The sequence below is a fragment of the Papio anubis genome, chromosome 1 (assembly GCF_008728515.1).
Source record: "Papio anubis isolate 15944 chromosome 1, Panubis1.0, whole genome shotgun sequence".
NCBI classification, from domain to species: domain Eukaryota; kingdom Metazoa; phylum Chordata; class Mammalia; order Primates; family Cercopithecidae; genus Papio; species Papio anubis.
The window spans coordinates 47812820-47837926 of NC_044976.1; the positions used below are offsets into that span (position 1 = coordinate 47812820).

Here is a 25107-nt window from a genome sequence, read left to right on the forward strand (position 1 = left end):
CAGACACTGAGCCTCCCAGCACCTTCAACTATCAGCTCCTAAAACTACAAGAAGTAAATTTCTGTTTTTTATAAATTACCCAGTCTCAGGTATTTTGTTATAGGAGTAGGAATGGACTAAGATAATATCCAATTCTATAAAACTGAAAAGGAACTAGTTTACTTAATATAAAAAGCTTTTACTTAAGAAAATGAAGTCACAGACTGGGAAAAAATATTTGCAAAAACAATATATCAGAAAAAGGGACTGGTAAACAAAATATACAAAATTTCTTAAAACCAAACAAAAGAAAAACAACCCAATTAAACACTGGGCTACAGATCTGAATAGACACCTAACCAAAGAAGATATAGATGACAAAAAAACACATGAAAAGATACTCAACATCATATGTCAATTAGAGAATTGCCAATTAAAACAAAAATGAAATACCACTATACATACATTAGAATGGTCAAAAGCTAAAACACTGACAACACCAAACACCAGTGAAGATGTCGAGCAACAGGAATTTTAATTCATTTATTTTTTCTTTTCTTTTTTTTACATATATACATATATTTTTATTATACTTTTAAGTTCTGGGATACATGTGCAGAACATGCAAGTTTGTTACATAGGTATACATGTGCCATGGTGGTTTGCTGCACCTATTAATCCATCATCCACATTAGGTATTTCTCCTAACGCTATCCCTCCCTTAGTGCCCCAACCCCCAACAGGCCCCAGTGTGTGATGTTCCCTTCCCTGTGTCCATGTGTTCTCATTGTTCAGCTCCCATTTATGAGTGAGAACATGCTGTGTTTGGTTTTCTCTTCTTGTGTTAGCTTGCTGAGAATTATGGTTTCCAGTTTTATCCATGTCCCTGCAAAGGACAAAAACTCCATCATTTTTTATGGCTGCAGAGTATTCCATGGTGTATATGTGCCATATTTTCTTTATCCAGTCTATCACTGATGAGCATCTGGGTTGGTTCCAAGTCTTTGCTGCTGTGAACAGTGCTGCAATAAACATATGTGTGCATGTGTCTTTATAGTAGAATGATTTATAATCCTTTGGGTATATACCCAGTAATGGGATTGCTGGGTCAAGTGGTATTTCTGGTTCTAGATCCTTGAGGAATCACCACACTGTATTTCACCATGGTTGAACTAATTTACACTCCCACCAACAGTGTAAAAGTGTTCCTATTTCTCCACATGCTCTCCAGCATCTGTTGTTTCCTGAATTTTTAATGATCACCATTCTAACTGGCATAAGATGGTATCTCATTGTGATTTTGATTTGCATTTCTCTAATGATCAGTGATGATGAGCTTTTTTTCATATATTTGTTGGCCATATAAATGTCTTCTTTTGAGAAATGTCTGTTCATATCCTTTGCCTGCTTTTTGATGGGGCTGTTTTTTCTTGTAAATTTAAGTTCTTTGTAGATTCTGGATATTAGCCCTTTGTCAGATGGATAGATTGCAAAACTTTTCTCCCATTCTGTAGGTTGCCTGTTCACTCTGATGAGAGTTTGTTTTGCTGTGCAGAAGCTCTTTAGTTTAATTAGATCCCATTTGTCAATTTTGGCTTCTGTTGCCATTGCTTTTGGTGTTTTAGTCATGAAGTCTTTGCCCATGCCTATGTCCTGAATGGTGTTGCCTAGGTTTTCTTCTAGGGTTTTTATGGTTTTAGGTCCTACATTTAACTCTTTAATCCATCTTGAGTTAATTTTTGTACAAGGTGTAAGGAAGGGGTCCAGCTTCAGTTTTCTGCATATGGGTAGCCAGTTTTCCCAACACCATTTATTAAATAGAGAATCCTTTCCCCATTGCTTGTTTTTGTAAGGTTTATCAAAGATCATATGGTTGTAGATGTATGGCGTTATTTCTGAGGCATCTATTCTGTTTCATTGGTCTACGTATCTGTTACTTTTTTGTATTATACTGTAAGTGCTGGGATTCATGTGCAGAACGTGCAGGTTTGTCACATAGGTATACACGTGTCATGGTGGTTTGCTGCACCAATCAACCCATCATCTACATTAGGTATTTCTCCTAATGCTATCCCTCCTCTAGCCTCCAACCCCCAACAGACCCCAGTGTGTGATGTTCCCCTTCCTGTGTCCATGTGTTCTCATTGTTCAACTCCCACTTATGAGTGAGAACATGCAGTGTTTGTTTTTCTGTTCCTGTGTTAGTTTGCTGAGAATGATGGTTTCCAGTTTCATCCATGTCCCTGCAAAGGACATGAACTCATCTTTTTTATGGCTGCATAGTATTCCATGGTGTATATGTGCCACATTTTCTTTATCTAGTCTATCACTGATGAGCATTTGGTTTTGTTCCAAGTCTTTGCTATTGTGAACAGTGCTGCAATAAACATATGTGTGCATGTGTCTTTATAGTAGAATGATTTATAATCCTTTGGGTATATACCCAGTAATGAGATTGCTGGGTCAAGTGGTATTTCTGGTTCTAGATTCTTGAGGAATCACCACACTGTTTTCCACAATGACTGAACTAATTTACACTCCCACCAACAGTGTAAAAAGCATTCCTATTTCTCCAGATCCTCTCCATCATCTGTTGTTTCCTGATTTTTTAATGATCGCCATTCTAACTGCCGTGAGATGGTATATCATTGTGGTTTGAATTTGCATTTTTCTAATGACCAGTAATCACGCTACCTGACTTCAGACTACACTACAAGACTACAGTAACCAAAACAGCATGGTACTGGTACCAAAACAGATATATAGACCAATGGAACAGAACAGAGGCCTCAGAAATACAACCATCTGATCTTTGACAAATCTGACAAAAACAAGCAATGGGGAAAGGATTCCCTATTTAATAAATGATGCTGGGAAAACTGGCTACCCATATGCAGAAAACTGAAGCTGGACCCCTTCCTTACCCCTTATACAAAAATTAACTCAAGGTGGATTAAAGAGTTAAATGTAAGACCTAAAACCATAAAAACTCTAGAAGAAAACCTAGGCAACACCATTCAGTACACAGGCATGGGCAAAGATTTCATGACTAAAACACCAAAAGCAATGGCAACAGAAACCAAAACTGGCAAATGGGATCTGATTAAACTAAAGAGCTTCTGCAGAGCAAAAAAAAAAAAAAAAACTATCACCAGAGTGAACAGGCAACCTACAGAATGGGAGAAAAGTTTTGCAATCTATCCATCTGACAAAGGGCTAATATCCAGAATCTACAAAGAACTTAAACAAATTTACAAGAAAAAAACAACCCCATCAAAAAGCGGGCAAAGGATATGAACAGACACTTCTCAAAAGAAGACATTAATGCAGCCAACAAACATATGAAAAAAACTTTAATTCACTTCTGATGAGAGTGCCAAATAGTACGTCTACTTTGGAAGACAATTTGGCAGTTTCACACAAAATTAAATGTACTCTTACCTATGATCCAACAACCATGATCCTTGGTATTTACCCAAATGATTTGAAAGCTGATGTCCACGTAAAAATCTGTGCATGAATGTTTATAGCAGCTTTATCCATAATTGGCAAAACTTGGAAGCAACCAAGATGTCCTTCAATAGAGGAATGGATAAACAAACTGTGGTGCATCTATTTATACAATGAAATATAATTCAGTGCTACAAAGAAGAGAGCTATCAAGCCATTTAAAGACATAGAAGAAATTTAAATGCATATTGCTAAGTGAAAGAATCTGAAAAGGGTACATACTACATGATTCCAACTATATGGTATTCTGGGAAAGGCAAAAACTATAAAAGACAGTAAGAAGATCAGTGGTTGCCAGGGATTTTGGAGACGGGAAGGAGAAAGGGATGAATAGGTGGAGCACAGGGAATTTTTAGGGCATTGACACGATTATTCTGTATGAAACTGTAATGATGGATATATGCCATCATACATTTGTTAAAATCCATAAAATGTACAACACAAAGAGTGAATCCTAATGTAACAAGGGATTTTATTTAATAGTAATGTATGAATATTGACTCATCAGTTGTGACAAATGCCTCACACTAATGCGAGATGTTAACAACAGAGTAAATTGAAGGAGTGGTGAGGGGGTAAACAAAACATCTGTACATTTCATTCAATTTTTTTCTGTAAACCAAAAACTGCTTGATGAAAAGTCTATTAGTTAGAAAAAAAAGCTCTCACAACCGAAAAGAAAATCATCACAATTACTCAATTACTGAGAGAGAGAGAGAGAGAGAGAGAGCATGAACATGAGAGTTGCAAAGCAGAAAAATAATATAAAAACTATACTATAAATTGTCATTACTCTTACTAAAAAGTTTAGCAAAGCCAGTAAAGAAAGTTAAATAATTAAGCGAGTATTATTTAATGTTGATACCAATCAGAGAGATTGGCATATTTACACATTTCTGGAGGAAGTATAAAATGGAAGAACTTGGAGGGCATTTTATTAACATGTCTGAAAGGTGTTTGAAATATACATAATCTCAATTTCATATCTGGAAATTTGTCCTACTAAAATAATCATGATGAACACAAAAATGCTTATATCACTGTTTATTATGGAACTTAATTATCCCAAACTAAGGGATAGGTAAAATAAATTGTGATGCATTCAAACAATGAATTCCTTTAGAATTATCTTAGAAAAAAAAATTTAATGTCTATAAAAAAATTTAGGATGTATTGCGAAGTGGAAAACAGAGCAGGTTTATAAAATTGTATCCTTTTATCTAATTATTAAGAAAAAACATATATAGCATTTTACATTTTTGTCTCTATATATCTCTGTCATCCATCTATCTGTTTATATCTATGTATGGAGAGAAACAAAAAAGTAAAATTACACCAACATGCTAACTTTGTTTATGTATTTTTAAATTGGGTTATGAGCTGGATTTTTTGTTTTCGTCTTTTTGGTTATCTACATTTTCAATGATTTCTACAAATAATAGGTGTTGTTTTGTGATAAGAAAAGCATAACGTAGTGTTTCAGATAAAAGTTTCTGGAGTAATCCTAACTACACCTCGAGCTATTTACTTTGCCTTTCTAAGCCTCAGTTTGTACATCTGTCAAATGTGAATATTTTGTGGAACAAGTGAGACAATGAATATTAAGCATTTAAGTATTTAATACATGCCTGTTCCAGAATAAGTGATCAATAAATATTTAATATTATTAATATAGCCTCATCATCATTATAAAGGGAACTGAGAATTAAGGAAAAATCCCAAAGAACATTCACTTCTACTGAGACATTATATTCAGGACTAACAGGAGGTAGGAAATAGGCTTAGAGGTCCCCATAATTATACAATGAAACAATGGCTAGAGTCTTTCTGGACTTCTGTTCCTGTGAATATAGAAGACTCAATGCAAATTAAAAAACCAGTCTCCAAACAAATCCAAGCAGACATGAAAGAGCAGGCAGGAAGTCTGTGTGTTGCTTCAGTTACACAGTGATAATTAAGAGGAGACATTTGAAACACCCCTTTCAAAAATCTAACATCTTTAATACGGGATAGCATAACACTGAACTTTGTAAAGATGTCAGCTTCAACTAATACTATAATTACTGTATATGTCTTGCTCTTATGAGGGTTTTGTGTAGAAACAATTTTATTTCACTTTGTAGTTCTTTATTTGAAAAATCCTTTAAAACCACATTACCAAAAATAGTCAATTATTTAATGCTTTAAATTATAAAATCATATTCTCTTGAATTTCCATAGCTCCTCAGTGCCACTGGGCAAATATGAGAAAACAGATTAGCCAACAAAATTTTTAAAAGACAGAGCTTCTTAATCAGCTTTGCAGAGTGACAGAAAAGTACATTTAAAAGTCACAAAGCCCTAGGATCAAATCTTAACTTTTTATTTAACAGTACTTATGATTTCTACATATGCCCTTACATAGCTATGTAACCTTGGGTAAGTTACTTAGTCTTCCTGAACTTTAGTTTCCTAAACCACAAAATAGAGTAAAATATTTTTATTCTTATTTTGAGAATTAGAAATGAGCTTCTATTCATCCCAATATTAATATATGGACAAAACACAAATGCATTAGTTTATGGCAGGAATACAACATATGGGATATTTAAATGCAGGTGATGATGATGATGATGAGGGCAATGATGATAGCAAACACATGGGGCTTATTGTATGCCAAACACTATTGGAAACACTTTATACATATTAACTAAATTCTCATAGCAACATTAAGGGTAGGAAACTGAGGCAGATAGAATTTAGAGAATTCCTTTAAAAGAATCTAGTAAAAAACATTTAATGTATATAAATATTTAGAATGTATTGCCAAGTAGAAAATAAAGCAGGCTTATAAGATAGTGTAAAGTAAGGTAAAATAGTATAAGTATCTAGGTAAGAGTTAGAAAGTTATGAAGCCAAATTGAAAGGCAGGCAATCTGGCTGTAGGGTTGTTGTTCTTGAGCACTACATTATAAGGCCACTCTCTTATGCTTAGTCTCATCCTATATATGGAGCCGTGTTTATGAGCCATTTAGAAATGCATCATCTTACAAGATCTTGCTTACAGAAAATGAATTTTTCCTCGTGATATGTGATTCTACCTACTTTTTCCATTTTTCCCAGGGTTAATGAACTGCATCAAGATCCAGAAAGAGAAGAACAAAAGGAGAGTTGAGTTCCAATTGCCTAGGAAGGCTATGACAACATTTCACCTGCTGGACTTTATTTTGGGGAAAAGACAGGGTTAGACTGGCTCTAATTATAATAGATAATACTAAAGTTTTTATTTATGAAACATGTATGTACAATGCTGAACACCTTATATGCATATCTCATTTCATTCTCATGACAATCCAATAATACCAGCATTTCTATTTCATGTTACAGATGGCTAAGTTGAAACTACAACTAACATGTTCAAATCTGCATAGCCAATAAATGGCAAAATGAAAGTATGAATTAAACTCTATTTGACCCACATGACTTTAAACCTGTTTCACCATCATAGCAGATCATGAGACTTATGTTCATATAAAATTAAAAATAGGTATGGTTGTGAGAAACATAAAAAAGTTACAATGTCATTAACACAATAAAAGTTTATTTTTCTCACACATACAAGAAGTCTGGAATTAGGCACTCTAGGCTTGGTGTGGTGACTCCACCATTGCCAGAACTCAGTCTTTTTCTATTTTTCTATCCATTATCCTTACTATGCTACCTCCTAGTTCAAGATGGCTGATCAAACTCCAGCTATTATGTCCATATCCCAGCCTACAGGAAAGAGAAAGGCACAAAGAAGGATGTGACTCCTCCCTTAAGAATATCAATTTCTCAAAAAACTCATAGATACAGTCTTAGTCTGTTTTATGCTGCTACAAATATACCTAAGACTGAGTAATTTATAATGAACAGACATTTATTGGCTCACTGTTCAAATCAAAGTTCCAACCAGGGCCTTCCTGCTAAGTCATCAAATGGCAGAAGGCAAGAGGAAGAAGACAGAGAAAGAGGAGGCTAAATTCATCCTTCCATAAGGGCACCAATCTCATCACTTAGGGTGAAGCCCTCATGGCCTAATCAGCTTTTAAAAGTCCCACCTCTTAATACTGTTACTGTGGTAAATTTCTTTCTTTCTATTTTATTTTCAAGGTAGGGTCTCGCTCTGTTGTCCAGGCTAGAGTGCAGTGGTGCCATTACAGATGGCTCACCACAGCCTCAACCTCTGAGTTCAAGACATCCTTCCACCTCCGCCTCCCGAGTAGCTGGGCCCACAGACGTATACCGTTACACCTAGCTGAGTTTTGTATTTTTTGTAGAGACAGGGTTTTACCATGTGGCCCAGCTGGTCCTGAACTCCTGGGCTCTAGCAATTCACCGACCTTGGCCTCCCCAAGTGTTGGGATTAGAGGTGTGAACCACCATGCCCAGCTGGTAATTAAATTTCAAAACAAGTTTTGGAGGGAAAAAAACAATATTTAAACCATAACACATATGCTGACATTTCTCTAGCTATAAGAGAGTATGGAGACTGCAGTCTTTGTTCAGAGAGTGATGTACACAGTTAAAAGCAAGGGTTTTGCTATTAAGGAAGCAGAGGAGAATGAACAGTAAAGCAGACAAGTAGCAATATCTGTTATAGTGTGTACAGAGAAGAAGAAAATGACTTTTACATCTAATTCAATGTAGTGTGAAACGGGGGCAGTACACACAAGCAAGAATCCAGAGCCAGAGGTAACGATGAAAATGCGAGATCTCCTCCAAGGAAACTTCACAGAAATCTTGGAGGAGCTTAGACTTCCATAGGATGTGAAATAGTAATCTAAATTAGCTTTAGCTAGGTTTCAATAAACTGAGAGACACCCCTCACCACTATCACCCCAAACAGGAGGTGAAGTGACTCTGAGGAGTGTGACTCAAAGTAAACAACTTCTGCCTTAGGATGTGTATTAGTCTGTTTTCACACTGCTATAAAGATACTACCTGAGACTGAGTAATTTATAAAAGAAAGAGGTTTAATTGGCTCACAGTTCTGCATGGCTGGGGAGGCCTCAGGAAATTTACAATCATAGCAGAAGGGGAAGGGGAAGCAAGGCATGTCTTCACAAGGTGGCAGAAGGGAGAAAGAGTGAAAGTAGAAGTGCTACTTTTAAACCATCAGATCTAGTGAGAACTCACTCACTATCAGGAGAACAGCATGGGGGAAACAGCCCTCATGTTTCAGTCACCTCCCACAAGGTCCCTCCCTCAACATGTGGGGATTCAATTCAAGATGAAAATTGGGTAGGGACACAGCCAAACCATACCAGCATAAATAATCTTACTCACTAGTGCAGTCTCTGAGGTTACCTCCACTTTGAATCTGTTAGGACCTACAGAACCTACTTGGTCCTCCCTGCCTTTGACCACATCCCAGGGCCAGATTTACTGCCTGAACTTGGGGATTAATGCCATATCCTTACACCCTAGAAAAGTTCTGTTATATAGTAAGCGCTCAAAAAACATTTTCTAAGTTAAATTTAAAAAAAATATAAATCAAGATGTCAAACCTCATAATCAGAGAACCATAAATTAAAACAATGAGATACCCTTTTCTACTCATCAAACTGATAACAATTAAAAAGCATGATAATGTTAAGTGCTAGTCAAAACGTATGGAAAACAGTATTCTCATATACTGCCAGTGAGACTGTAAACTAATAATCCAGTTTGGAAACTATATGGCAGCCTCCACTAAAATAGAAAATTTATATATCCTATGACCCAACAATCCCACTTCTAGGTATATGACTTAGAGAAATGCTCACATATGAGTAAAAACTACCACATGCAAATGCTTAATGCAGCATTATTTGCAATGTCAGAAAAACTGAAAACTAGTTCAATGTCCATACATAGGAGAAAGGGTTTATAATGTGTTATGTTCATATGATGGAATAATAGCCAAGTGCTTGAGACTTCTATTACTCACTATACTGAGTTCTCCTTTCCTTCTGAACATACTTCTATATATCCTTTGCATTCAGGTGGGGTAATGTAATTATTGTTGGCCAATAACTTATGAAGAGCCACCAGAAGCTGGAAGAGGCAAGGAAAGAATCTCTCCTACAGCTTCCAGAGCAAATGTGGCCTTGTGAACACCTCGACTTCAGACTTCTGGCCTCCAGAACTGTGAGAGAATAAATGTTTGTTATTTTAAGTCACCTGGTTTGTGGTAATTTGTTGTAGCATCCTGAGAAAACGGAACCATTCAGTAATGACTCCTTTCTCAAAACAAAATAATAGGAAGCAAATATAACAGAATATTAGTGGCTGTTATTCTGGGTGGGAAACAAGTATTTTTTGTAATATTTCTTATATTGTCCTACATTTTTTAATTTCTCACAATAAAATTTAAAATGAATTTTTAACTGGGATTATATTGTAAAATTACGGTTTGTTGCATAATTTTATGCAGTTAACTGCTTTGTAAATGCTTAAAACTCTGATAAGAGAAACACTTTTGACTGTAAACACACTCATTATAGATGGTCCACCATTACAATGACTTTCAAGGCCTTTCACATTTGACTTCCATCTCATTTTATAGTTTTAATTCTTATACCCTACGAACTCCTGACACACACCCTATGTTCTAGAGTACCCACACTTTGCCACACAGGAGATTTTTGTGTTTGTCTTTTTCTGAGATGGAGTCTCTCGCTCTGTCGCCAGGCTGGAGTACAGTGGCACAATCTCAGCACACTGCAACCTCTGCCTCCTGGATTCAAACACTTCTCCTGCTTCAGCCTCCCAAGTAGCTGGGACTACAGGCGCACGCTGCCATGCCCGGCTAATTTTTTTATTTTTATTTTTTGCATTTTAGTAGAGACGGGGTTTCACCATGTTGCTCAGGCTGGTCTTGAACTCCTGAGCTCAGGCAATCTGCTCTCCTCAGCCTCCCTAAGTGCTAGGATTAGCCACACAGGACATTTTTAAGTCTTCATGACTTTTCTCCTGCTGTTTCCATCGCTTAAAATGGCCAGCCCCTAAGGTGGCGGTGGGCAACTGTATTCCCAGCTACTCCGGAGGCTGAGGCAGGAGAATGGCGTGAATCCGGGAGGCGGAGCTTGCAGTTAGCTGAGATCGCACCACTGCACTCCAGCCTGGGCGACAGAGTGAGACTCTGCCTCAAAAAAAAAGGCCCCTAAGGCCTAGCAAATTCCTACTACTTCTAGAACCAGTTCAAAAGACACCCATAGAGGAAGCCATCTCCGATTCCTCAGATAGAATTAGTTTCTCCTTTGTACTCTCTTAGCATTTAGTTTGTAATGAATTCTAATATTTTAGCTGCTTTTTCCTTGCAAGTCTTTGTCTATGAAATAGAATTAGTCAAAACTATAATTAATTACATCTATATCCCCAATAACTAACACAGTGCCTGACACAGACCAGGATTCCAGTAAATGCTAGTTAAACAAATTAATGAATAAATGACTTTCATAATTCAGTGCTTCTTATTCTGAATTTCTATATGGTCCAAACATCACAACCTATTGTCAATTTAAGAAAGATATCTATCTGCAGCAAAGCAAATTAACCCCAAAACTAATTTCTGTCTAACAGCATTAATCACCAGAGAATGTCTTCTTAAGAAAAAAGAGAAACTACCTCAGAGCTACTTTAACAACAGAAAATTCATCTCAATCCCTGGCTATGAGCCCATGCTCACTGCATTGGGTTCAGCACAGAGAACAGCACTCTCATGGCATTCTGAATAATTCTCCAACAGAGCTTGGCACTCTCTCCAGCAGCCTGACCTACAACTTGTATTCTGAAGAAAAAAAAAAAAAAAACTGAGCCACTTTTGTTTACTTTATTAGAATATCAGAGGGAGCAAGATGTTTTTAAAAATCAACCATTCCTTTCCTCTTGTCATCAAGACTGCCTTCCCAAATGTCCATGTTTAGAGGGCATTAGAAAGCACTGAATTTGTTTCCTTAAAAGAAAGTGAGTCCTAGAAAAGCAGGTATATAGGAGTGACCTTCAGCAGCATAGAACCAGCGGAAAATCACAGCATCTGACACTATTCCTCCATCTTTACATTCACCAATGTGTTTGTTGCAAAAATCTCTAAATGTCAGCTCCAATTGGCTTCTCTTCCACTCAGAAACCTTCACTGCCCACTATAATCTATACATTTCTGAACACGTCTAACATATTCGCCTTAGTATCTATATATATCCAGTGTTTATCACAGTGAGTGGCACATCGTGGTCTGAGTATGTTGAATGAATGAGCAAATCAATGATCATTCAGGCCTTATATTAGGAACATGGAGAGGAAAAAGGAGGAATATTGTCATGTTGACTTGTACAAATAATCTCAAGGAATTTATCCATAACTTTTATCTTAAGATATCAGCACTCTTTCACTTTTATGTTTTTCTCTTTTTTTTGAGACAGAGTCTCACTCTGTCGCCCAGTCTGGAGGGCAGTGGCGCAATCTTGGCTCACTGCAAGCTCCACCTCCTAGGTTCATGCCATTCTCCTGCCTCAGCCTCCTGAGTAGCTGGGACTACAGGCACCCGCCACCACGCCCAGCTAATTTCTTTTTGTATTTTTGGTAGAGATGGGGTTTCACCGTGTTAGCCAGGATGGTCTCAATCTCCTGACCTCGCGATCCGCCCTCCTCGGCCTATGTTTTTCTTTTTTAATGAAGATAACTTACAAACAGGAAAGTACAAAAATCTTTAGTGGCAGCTCATTGCATTTTTGCAAGTCTGCTTCTTAAGGAAAAGTGTTAGCATCTCATGATCATTTAATCCCATTAACTCCCTTCTACCTTTCCTACTACCACTGTCAAATATATAACTTCTACCCATTTTATAATACCCAGAAGTCATTATTACCACATTTTAAAAGTCAATATCCCTTTTCTTCATATTTTTATTTTTATTTATTTATTTTTTTTTTTTGAGACGGAGTCTCGCTCTGTCACCCAGGCTGGAGTGCAGTGGCCAGATCTCGGCTCACTGCAAGCTCCGCCTCCCGGGTTTACGCCATTCTCCTGCCTCAGCCTCCCAAGTAGCTGGGACTACAGGCGCCCGCCACCTCGCCCGGCTAGTTTTTTGTATTTTTTAGTAGAGACGGGGTTTCACCGGGTTAGCCAGGATGGTCTCGATCTCCTGACCTCATGATCCACCCGTCTCGGCCTCCCAAAGTGCTGGGATTACAGGCTTGAGCCACCGCGCCCGGCCCATATTTTTACCATTTCCATTGCTTCTCATTTCTTCCTGCGGTTCTGAGAATTTTTGAGAATTTATGAAGGACATTTAATAACCAATTCAAGAAACCATATATTGAAAGCAAAATAAATACAAAGGGAATTATACTTAGGAACTTGATATCATTTGGATCTGTGTCCCCGCCAAATCTCATATTCAATCGTAATCCCTATTGTTGAAGGTGCCTGGTGGGAAGAGATTGGATCATGGGATGGTTTTCTCATGAATGGTTTAGCACCATGCTCTTGGTGCTATTCTCATGATAGTGAGTTCTCATTATATCAGATCATTTAAAAGCATGTAGTACCTCCCTTCTCTCTCTATTGCTCCTGTTCCCTCCATGGGAGACTTCTCAGTCCCCCTTTGCCTTCCACCATGATTGAAAGCTTTCTGAGGCCTCCTGAGAAGCAGGAGCTGCTATACTTCCTGTACAACATGCAGAACCACGAGCCAATTAAATCGCTTTTCTTTATAAATTACCCAGCCTCAGGTATTTCTTTATAGTAGTTTGGTAATGGACTAATATGGAACTTCATAGTCAAACTGCTAAAACTCATCTTGGATCATTTTTCTTTAGCCTGAAGAACGTCCTTTAGTCTTTCTTGTGGTCCAGGTCTGCAAGCAATAAATTTTCTCAGATTTTGTTTATCTTCATTTTTGAAGGATATTTTCACTAGAAATAGAATTTCTAGGTTTTTTTAAAATTCCCCTTTCAGCACTTTAAAGATGCCAATTTATTGTCTTCTGACTTCTACCATTTCTATTGGAAGGTCGTATCTATTTTACTTTTGAAGATTACCAGTCTTTTACCCAGGGCTATGTTTAAGATTTTCCCTGTCATGATGTTAATTCTTCAAGGGGATACTTGAAGAGGTAGCCTAAAACTTAGAGGAGAGACATTTTGGGGAATCAGCCATGAGGGTGAATGAGATTATCCAGGGATAGTATAAAGAGAAGGGAAGGAAGAATTAAAGAAAAGGAAAAGATAGGGAAATATTTAGGATGCAATAAAATGGGGAGGAACCCATAACTGACACAAAGAAAGAATGAGAGAAGGAAGAGATTAAGGATTATACGGTACCTTGAAAAGAAGGGAATAGAGTCATGAAGAAAGAAATCATCAACAGTGTCAAGTTATGAGGCAGGGTTCAGTTAGATGAGCATAAGGAGGCATCCTTTACATTAGGAAAAAGAGAAATTACTGGGAAAAATACCTGCTGTATGATATTTTATATAGTTTCTTATTGCTCCTATAACAAATTATCACAAATGTAACGGCTTAAAACAACCCAAATCTATTATTTTACAGTTCTGAAGGTAAGAAGTTCTAAAATCAAGGCATTGACATTATTACATTGCTTCTAGGGCTCTAGGGGAGAATCTGTTTCTCTGCCTTCTCCAGGTTCTAGAGTCTACCTGCATTTCTGGCTTGTAGCTCCTTCTATCTTTAAGGTCATCAGCAGAGCATCTTAAAATTTCTCTCTCTCTCTGGCCTTTCTGCTTCTCTCATCATGTCTCCTCTGACTTTAACCTTCCGGTCTCCCTCTTATAAGGACCCTTGTGATTATATTGGATGTACTTGGATAATCCAGCATAATCTTCTTATCTCAAAATCTTTAATTGCATCTTCAAAGTCGCTTTGCCATATAAGGTAACATATTCAAAGGCTTTGGAGAGTAGGGCATGGACATTTTGGGAGGCCTCTTATTTTGTCTACCATAATCATGTCACGTTACCTCTTATCTGCATCTCAGTTCTCTTATTTGCAAGATGAGCATAATTTACTAAACAAACTAGGCTATCAAAAGTATTCATTTAAAGTAAGTTGAATCCTGGGGTTCAAAGCAGACTATTATCTTAGTCAATTCATGCTGTCAAACTAAAATCAGAGACTGGGTGTATAAAAAATAGAGCTTTATTTCTCATAGTTTAGAAGGCTGGGAAATAAACGATCAAGGCCCCAACAAGATTGGAATTGGTGAGGGCTGCTCTCTGCTTCCAAGATGGTGCCTTGCTGCAGCATTCCCCAGAGGGGAGGAAGGCTATGTCTTCACACAGCGGAATGGACAGAAAAGCAAAGTAGTGCTCCATTCAACCCCAAGCTGTCTTATAGAGGTGCTAATTCCATTCATAAGGGTAGAGTCCTCATGACTTAATCACCTCCTAAAGGCCACATCTCTTAATACGGTTGCATTAGAGATTAAATTTCAACATGAATTTTGGAAGGAAAACAGTCATTCAAACCATAGCATCAGTCATTAATAAACAGTGGTTTAAACTGAACTTAACTTCTCTGCTACTGGTGGGAGATGATACGGGAAGAGGGAGTTATAGATTAGGCAGCATGTCAAGGCAATATCCTGGCAAATAAGCCACAGGTGTTTTAAGGACAGGGTTCCCCAATAGGTGAGAAAAAAAAAGGAGACATTTCTGTTTTGAAAAAGGAGACAAATATTCCCTAGCAATAAGCTCAAATGTCTCTCAGCAAACTGTCCTGCAAGAAAGGAAATTAACAACAACAAACCAAAGGTGAAAGGAACTAGAGAGAGAAATAAGCCCATGTGTAATCACCTGGGAATTTGCAGTCCCCTGATCTCCTGAGGCCATGCCTTCCAAGATGAAATTAAGAATTGCTAGAGAGAAAATGATTAAAAATAAAAAAGGCAATATTCTCTTCCTGTTCATGATTTTGGTTTCCATTTCAAGTTTCAATTTCACTTGAGCAGCTATAGTCCTCTATTGAATGATACCAATATTGGTTAAGATAAGTACTAGTGGAAGGAAAGAGGGCGCTGGAATGAAGAAACATGGAATCTAGTTCCAAGTCTGCAACTAATTTACTGGGTAATTTTAAGTAAATTTATTCTTCTTGTCTTGGTTTCCTCATGTATAAACCAAGAACTGCATTGAGCTAACACGCCATAAACTTTTATTAATGGGGTCTGGTCCTCTCTTTTTTGCAGAGATCTCATTTATTTTCATTTGATGTCACTTCTATATTAATAACTCCCAAATAATGCTATCCTTTCACTAGCAATCAGAGTTGTAGCCTCAATTATCCATTAACAATTTCCACCTGGTCATTCTGCTACCACCTCACACTCAACATGACAGAAACTTCATTCAAGTCCCTTTAGTCCATGTGCTTACCTATCTCATTTTAGTTCCAACTATTCCCTAATACCTTCCACTTCATGTAAAGTGAGTAGCCATTCACCCTCCCCAACAAACCAACTCCTGTTATCCCATCTCAATATTCCAGGGACCTTTATTTGTTTATGTTATCTCTGCACAGCATGCAATGCCCTCTATCCTTGGGCCATCTTAGTGTAGGATCTCAATTTCCTATAATAATCATATTAAAAATTATGATACATGTGCATTTAGTAGAAGTTTCTATACTACTAATCTGAATAATGAATTGACTTATTGCATCACTCTGGACCAGTTATTAAAAAAAAAAAAAAAACCTCTCTAAGCAGCCAGGCACAGTGGCTTACGCTTGTAATCCCAGCACTCTGGGAGGCCAAGGCGGGCAGATCACCTGAGGTGAGGAGTTCAAGACCAGACTGGCCAACATGGTGAAACCCTGTCTCTACTAAATATACAAAAATTAGCCGGGCATGGTGGTGCATGCCAGTAATCCCAGCTACCCAGGAGGGTGAGGCATGAGAATTGCTTAAACCCAGGAGGTGGAGGGTGCAGTGAGCCAAGATCACACCACTACAATCCAGCCTGGGCGACAGAGGGAGACTCCATCTCAAAAAAAACCGAAAACAAAAATTTCTCTAAGCTATAGCTCTCCAGACTACAAAAACAAAACAAAACAAAAAAATGTGCCAGGCACATTTTTTTATGGTTCATGCCTGTAATCCCAGCACTTTGGGAGTCTGGGGCAGGTGGATTGCTTGAGGTCAGGAGTTCAAGATCAGCCTAGCCAACATGGCAAAACCCCACCTCTTCTGAAAATACAAAAATTAGATGGGCGGGGTGGTACACACCTGTGGTCCCAGCTACTCGAGAGGCTGAGGCATGAGAATTTCTTGAACCCAGGAGGTGAAGGTTGCAGTGAGTCAGATCGCACCACTGCACTCCAGCCTAGGCGACAGAGTGAGACCCTGTCTTAAAAAAAAAAAAAAAAGGACATGTGAATATTCCTCATGCTAGTTTCTTTGTCTATCAAAATTCTATTAATCTTTCAAGTGTAGCCCATTAATGCTAGGTATGTGAAATCTTTCTGAGTTTCTCATCAACCATGGAAATATACTGACAGTTGGAATGTGATAATTCTCTACATTCACACTCTGCATCTGCATAATATCACAGGGTCTGTCTTATATATATTTACTTGAGAACATATGTATCTTTCTCTCCCACCAGTCAGAGACTATGACTGCATCTGCAGTGCTTTGCTCCATGCTTGTCAACAAAGAGGCAACCAGAAAATGCTTGTTGAATGAATGTATGAAAAACACGGAATGAAAAGAAAGGTGAGGAAATTAGACATCCATGTTTTATACTCATTGTGATATTTCCTATTTGGAACCAAAAATGTAGCTACATAATTCTTTTGGCCAGGCATGGTGGCTCACACCTGTAATCCCAGAACTTTGGGAGGCCGAGGTGGGCAGATCACCTGAGGTCAGGAGTTCAAGACCAGCGTGGTCAACATGGTGAAACCCCGTCCCTACTAAAAATACAAAAATTAGCTGGGCATAGTGGTGCATGCCTGTAATTCTAGCTACTTGGGAGGCTGAGACAGGAGAATTGCTTGAACCTGGGAGGCGGAGGTGGCAGTGAGCCAAGATGGTGCTCCAGTCTGCACGCAGTCTGGGTGACAGAGCAAGACTGCATCTCAAATAAAATAAAATAAAATAAAATTCTTCTGAGAGAAAAAAATAAAATCCCATGATATAAAAGCATTTAAATGAAGTTTGGAGTTTCATTTGTCTTTTAGGCTCCAAGTCTAATAATGCTATTTAGCACTTCTATAGTATTTAACATTTTCAAAGTACAGTGTTAATTAATTAATCCTAATGCTCATAAGGCAGGTCAATATTATGATCCTCCCTGAAAAGTTAAGAAAATGAAAATTCAAAGGTGTCTTGCCTTCTCCTTTTAGAACATGAGACACTGCTGAATATTATTATAAATATAAAATAGTGTTTTGGAATAGAAATTAATGAAGTTCAGAAATGAAGCAAAGGGGTGAGGGGGCCAAGATGGCCAATTAGAAGCAGCTACTATGGGTGGCACTCATGGAGAGGTATTAAAGGGGTGAGTAAATTCAGCACCTTCAATTGAAATACCCCTTGAGTTAGGACTGATCAGGGAAACAACTTGATCCATGGAGAACAGAGAAAAGCAGGGCAGGGCGACGGCCCACCTAGGAGCAACGTGGAGACAAGAGAATTCCCACTCCCAGCCAAGGGAAGCAGTGAGTGAATGTGTGACCCCAGGAAACTATGCTTCTCCCACAGATCTTTGCAACCGTTGGTTCAGGAGATTCCCTCGTGAACCCAATTCACCAGGGTCTTGGGTCTGACACACAGAGCTGTGTGGAGTCTTGGCAGAGCTGCTACTCAGGCATGCACAGAGACCCAGGAGGTTTACTTACTCCCACTCCAGGATTCCAGAGAAAAGTGACTGCAACTCAGGCAAGGCGAGAGGTCTGCACATACCCTCTAGGAAGGGAGCTGAACCCTGTGGGTTGGGTCAAGCAACATCCTTTTGCGGACCCCACTTTCACAGCACCTCACAAGACAAGACCAACTGGCTTGGAATTCCAGCCACTGGACACAGGGTAGTGCCTGCCTTAGAAGGGACTAAACCTCCAGGAGAAGGGACAGGCCGCCATCTTTTCTGTTTGGACGACTCAGCCATTCCAGCCTGCGGACTTTGGAGAGTCCAAATAGTACAGAAGAGAAAGGGATCCTCTTAACACAGTGCAGCTTCTTTACCAAAACGTCTGTTTTACCAGACTGCTTCTTTAAGCAAGACCCTGATCCATTCCTGTTTACTGGGGCGAGGGAGGGGGGCGCCTCCCAGCCCGGCCTCCAGTCTCCTGGCCTGTATTCTAGTGAAATACTCTGATTTCTCCCTCAGACTGAGAGCCCGGCAGGAGGGGCAGGCTGCCACCTTTGTTGTTTGGACGACTCAACCAGTCTATCCTGCAGGCTTCAGAGAGTTCAAAGGGTCTGGGTGTGGAAGGGAGCACAGCGCAGCACAGCGCAGCACAGCGCAGCACTGAACCTTCTACAAAACATAGCCAGACTGCTTCTTTAAGTGGAACCCAATTCATTCCTTCTCAGGACATCCCAGTCAACGCCTTTAGCCACCCTTACCCATATTCTACAGACATGGCTCTGATCTCTCCCTGGGAAGGAGTGCCGGCGTGGAGGAGCAGGCCACCACCTTTGCTGTTTGGGCGACTCAGCCATTCGAGCCTGAGGGCTTTGGAGAGTCCAAGCTGACCAGGGCAGAGGTGGTTCCCCAGCACAACGTGGCTGCTTTGTCTAGGAGAAAAAGAGGCAAGGAAGGAGGGAGGCTAATTTGTTAGTTGGTTGCTTTTCTCCCTTCCTGACCTCTGACCACATTTGAATGGCCTTTTGAAAACGTCTCCTTATTCAGGATGAAGGCAAGTCTTACAGGTGAAAATTCTTCAGTATAGAATGGTAACATTTCTGAGGTTGATGGAAGAAATGGACAAATTACTTGGAAAATACAACTTACCAAACTAGATTTAAAAAGAAATAGGAAACCTGAATCAACAAATAACTAGTAAAGACAATTAATAAGGAATTTAAAACTTCCCATCAAATAAAACACCAGGCCAGATTATTTCATAGGTGAGTTATAACCAATTTTCAAGGAGCAGAAACCCACAAAGAACGAAAATGGTGGAAAACTTCATTATTCCATAGTCTGTTTAAGTCTAATGCTAAAACCAAGAAAGGACAGTAGGAGAAAGAAAAAGTATCCATCTATTCCACTCCTGTATATTATTGCCAAGGATTTTAAACAAAACACTAGTATAGAATAATCTCACTGTGGAATAATATTTCATAGGGAAAATAAGTTATAGTAAAACCCAATGATATAAGTGAATCTTAGTAACGTCAAGTTTAACAAGCCAGTTTCAGAAGAGTAATTACTATATTATACTGATGTTACAATGCTCCAAAACAATGAAAATTAAGCCAAATATTATTTAACCATACATATGTACATATGAAAAAACTATTTTAAAAACATAAAATTCTATTTCTGGTTCTAGATCCTTGAGGAATCGCCACACTGTCCTCCACAATGGTTGAACTAATTTGCACTCCCACCAACAGTGTAAAAGCATTCCTGTATCTCCACATCCTCTCCAGCATCTGTTGTTTCCTGACTTTTTAATGATCACCATACTAACTGGCATGAGATGGTATCTCATTGTGGTTTTGATTTGCATTTCTCTAACCACAAGTAATGATGAGCTTTTTTTCATATGTTTGTTGGCTGCATAAATGTCTTCTTTTGAGAAGTATCTGTTCATATCCTTTGCCTACTTTTTGATGGGGTTGTTTTTTTCTTGTAAATTTGTTTAACCTGCACGTTCTGCACATGCATGCCAGAATTTAAAGTACAATAATAATTTTTTAAGAAAAGGTTGTGCACAGTGGCTCACACCTGTAATCCCAGTACTTTGGGAGGCTGAGGCGGGCAGATCATGAGGTCAGGAGATCAAGATCATCCTGGCAAACATGGTGAAACCCTGTCTCTACTAAAAATACAAAAATTAACTGGGCGTGGTGGCACAAGCCTCTAATCCTAGCTACTAGAGAGGCTGAGGCAGGAGAATCACTTGAACTGGGGAGTCGGAGGTTGCACTGAGCCGAGATCGCGCTACTGCACTCCAGCCTGGCGACAGAGCGAGACTCTGTCTCAAAAAAAAAAAAAAACCCAAAAAGCAAAACAAAAACAAAAGACAAACAAACTAAAAAACATAAAATTCAGTATAATTATTCAGAAGAGCAAAAGAACGATTTAAGTTATTGGTAATGTTCTTTTCCTTGGATTCTATGGTGGGTTCTTGAGTAGTCTTATATTATTTAAAAAATAAATAAAAGGGTCATAAATATATCAATAATGAAAGTATATATGAAACAAGGATTATGATTTATCTAATTCAACACATCTAAAGTCCTTATAATAAATTTAAAATTAAAGACTGGGTTTTTCAAGGCCAGGAATATGATGGTCAAAATGACAGAAAGGACTCAGGCTAACCCTCCTAGTTCAGTTTGGCCAGGTCAACTCAATTCAACTGCAAAAATACCACTATTAAATTTGTGGGACTTCCATTTATAAAAGTCTATCATAAAATCTGACCCCAGAGAACTTTGGTTAAGCCTGGATAACCACAGGCTTCCCAAACTAAGAGCAGATGCTGTCTCCAACAATTCACCAGGTTTCAGGATGTAATGAAATAGACAAGTTAAGAAGTCTAGGTTTAATTCTGTCTAGCCACTATCATCTGTTGCTTGTGTAGCCATGAGTAATAATTATAATTATAACCATCCCTGAAGTCTTGTACAAGCTGTTAGAGTTTTCAAAGTACTTTCATACACATCGTTTCCATTCCATACTGAAAAGCCTGTACAGTAAGCATGGAAACTGGCATGGCAAGTACTGTTACTTAAGTACATAGATAAGGAAACTGAGGCATAATGAAGTGAAAGGGAACACAGTGAAACCAGAATCCAAATCTAGTTCCTTCTGGTTCCAGGTCTAGGCCTCTTTCTACTATATCAAACTACCTCATACTTCTCTTTTCTGAAACTAAAAATTTGGAAGGTGATTTGACAATTTACATCCTTGAAAATATTCATACTCATTGACTCATGACACTTCAAGAAATCACACTCAAAGATTTAACATGAAAGGTGCCAGAAATATTACTACCTAATCATTATTATTAATGATAGTTATTCATGTTTACCAAATGGCAGGTACTAAGAACTACATAGACTGTCCCAGCTAATCCAAGTGTTAGCATTCACACTTTATAAACTAGGAAATAGGTGCAGAGACTTTCGAGTTAAGATTTAATGAAATCATATGGTCAGAAATTAAATGCATAGGATGAATCTGAAGCCCATGGTCTTTGATATTATATTAAGTGGAACCATTATAGTCACAAGGGATTCTCCCTAGGAATTAGGCTTATAGATCCCTACCAACTATTTGGCAATATAGCAAGACTGTCAGCCAGAGAAAGCATTTTAAAACTCCATTTACAGCCATGTGTGGAGTGACAAAGAGGGGTCCCAGGGAAGACAGTGAAGTGTAGCAAAGATTTTATTACTGAGCCTGGTTTTATGTCCAACTGATAGTCAATTCCAGTTTGAAGCTAGGGAAGGCTTGGAGTTCTTGTCAAATAAACCAGCTCCACCAATTTTTCTGTTACATTTGGTAAGCCATTTAATCTCTGAATACACACAGCCACTGGTTTCCAGACATATATTCAACTGCCTGCTTGACATATACACTTTATTGTCTAATAGGCATCTTAGACTTAATATAGCCAAAAGAGAATTTTTGATACGTCATTCTCAAAATCCGCTTCTCCCACAGCCTTCTCCATTTCAGTAACTGACACAACTAGTCACTCAGTTGCTCAGGTCAAAAGCCTGTGAGTCATTTTTTATTTCTTCTTTCTCTCAAACCCCACCTAAGCAAGTCATGTTGACACAACCACAAAATATATTCAAAATCTGTTCACTTCTATTATTATCACTCTTATCCAAGCCACCATTTCTCATCTGCAACCGTTTCCTAACCGGTCTTTTAATCTTTTCTGTATATAATTCATTCTCCACACACTAATCAGGGTGGTTTTTTTGGTAAACATAAGTCAAATTGTGTTATTTCACTGCTAAAGACACTCTAATGGCTTCCTAACCATGTAGAATAAAATCTGAATTTTTTTTTTTTTTTTTTTGAGATGGAGTCTTGCTCTGTTGCCCAGCCTGGAGTGCAGTGGTGCGATCTCGGCTCACTGCAAGCTCCGCCTTCTGGGTTCACGCCATTCTCCTGCCTCAGCCTCCCGAGTAGCCGGGACTACAGGCGCCTGCCACCATGCCCGGCTAATTTTTTGTGTTTTTAGTAGAGACGGGGTTTCACTGTGTTAGTCAGGATGGTCTCCATCTCCTGACCTTGTGATCTGCCCGCCTCGGCCACCCAAAGTGCTGGGATTATACGCGTGAGCCACCGTGCCTGGCCTAAAGTCTGAACTTTTTTATCTTGGACTACAAAGGCCTATGATATCGGCCTTGCCTAACTTTTCAATCTCATTTTAGACTTATCTTCCCATCAGTCACTACTCTCCCACTACATTTGTGTGTTCTTTTTTCCTAAATGGCATATGTTAGTCTGGGTTCTCCAGAGAGAAAGAACCAATATGATACATACAATATTTATTTATTATAAGGAATTTTCTCACACATTTATGGAGACTGAAAATCCCAGGATCTGCAGTTAGCAAGCTGGAGACCTAGGAGACCCAATGGTTTGTTTCCAGTCCAAGTCTGCAAATCTGAGAATCAGGAAAGCCTGTGGTGTAAGTTCCAGTCTGACTTTGATCCAAGGCAAGAGAAGACCAGTGTCCCAACTTAGAGGCTGAGAGAGTGAATTCCCTCTATTTAGTCTTTGTTCTATTCAGGCATCAATGAATTGGATGAGATCAACCCACACTGGGCAGGGCAATCTGCTTTACTAAGTCTACTGATTCAAATGTTAATCTTATCCAGAAACACTCTCACAGACACACTGAGAATGATGTTTAACCAAATATCTGGGTGCCTGGTGGCCCAGTTAAGTTGACACATAAAATGAATCATCACAAGGTGGCACAAAGCTTATTTTCCCCTTAAGATGTATTTATTTACTGTTTTCTGCTTACAGTTATAATCCCTTAGATCTTTCTAAACCTGGGTCTTTCTTAACATTTGACATTTCTTAATTTAAATGTTTCATCAGTCCTCCCATGATCAACCAATCTAAAGAAGGGCCTCAGTTTCTATACTTTGTACATCTTAAGCATTTATATTTATTTATTGTCTCCTCCTATTAGAAAGTAAGATTCACAAGAGAAGTAATCATGCTTGTCTTATTTGAAGGTGTTTATCCAGTGCCTAGAACAGTTTCTAGAATATAGCAGGTGCTCAATAAATGCTTGCAAAATGAAAAAAAATCTGTAAAATGAGAATGATAGTATCTACCTCATAAGATGGTTTAGAGATTCAATAACATGTAGAGTTGTTTACAATTAAGTAGGTGCCCAGAGGATATGACTTTCAATCTTGAGACTAAAAATACACTGGAAACCAGGATTAATATCTATCCCATTAGCTTTTTCTACTCATCTCAAGAAAAAGTTCAGCAAGTACTTTGCTTCTCGGTGTCTTGGATCTTCATCTGCAAAATGGGAACTTAAAAATTTTACCTTGTAAGACTTCAGAGATTAAATGAGATGGCATGTAAAGCACCTACACGTGGTTACCTTCTTCCTTTAGTTGTCATAAGGACCAAATGAGATAGCTGATAGGAAAAGTGTTTTATAAACTGTGAGGAGCTCTTTTACCGAAGGTTTGATATTCTCAAGCAGAGATCTGCAGACAGACAGATGAAATCAGATTCATTAGATTCTGGCTGTCAAATAAAATATGTTTTAAAGTATAAATTTTGGGCTCGTTAGAATCAAACAGGATTCTCCCTGCCAGCAGGCAGCACAAGGCTCTACTCAAAGCCATTAACACCATACAATTCCTGCTTGGCAAAGTTAGCCCTCATATTGGCAGTCAGGATTGTCAGTTAACAGATGGGAATCTGGCTCTTGGGAGCACTTTGGGGCAGGACAAAGAATGCTCTGGGCAAAACACTTGTGTGCCCAGTAATCCACTGGTCATCACATCCTTATTTCCTATACCTGCTCATTTTGGTGGCCTGCAGCTCTTCAAACAGGAGGAAAAGTGAATCCCTCAGGGCAGCAACTATGATATTTAGCACTCTCTACATAGCATAGGCTTTCATCTAGCTAGAAACTGGATTATTCATTAGATTTTTTTCCTATAAATGCATGTGAATGTCAATGATAGTCTGTGCCTTCTCTGAATTGTAAAACCTGATCATCAGCAAAGGCACACTCTGTGAGCTTCTGTTTCTACTGCAAAGTGCCAATCTCCATTGGGTCCTATTTCAACCATTATTTAACATTTACTGAGCACCAGTAATGCACCAAGATCACCCTCTGTCTCTAATCTTGTTAATGATCCATCAGGCTCCTGTGGGTGATGGGAAGGAGGAGAAAACAAGTTAATTATTAGTGT

The 25107-nt window shown here is 38.6% G+C and overlaps 1 protein-coding gene across 8 annotated transcripts in view; it reads right to left on the reverse strand.

Annotated features, from left to right (window-relative positions):
* Window positions 1-25107, reverse strand: part of AGBL4 (ATP/GTP binding protein like 4) — a 1449848-nt gene that overhangs the window by 780995 nt on the left and 643746 nt on the right. The gene's annotated exons all lie outside the window — the stretch shown is intronic.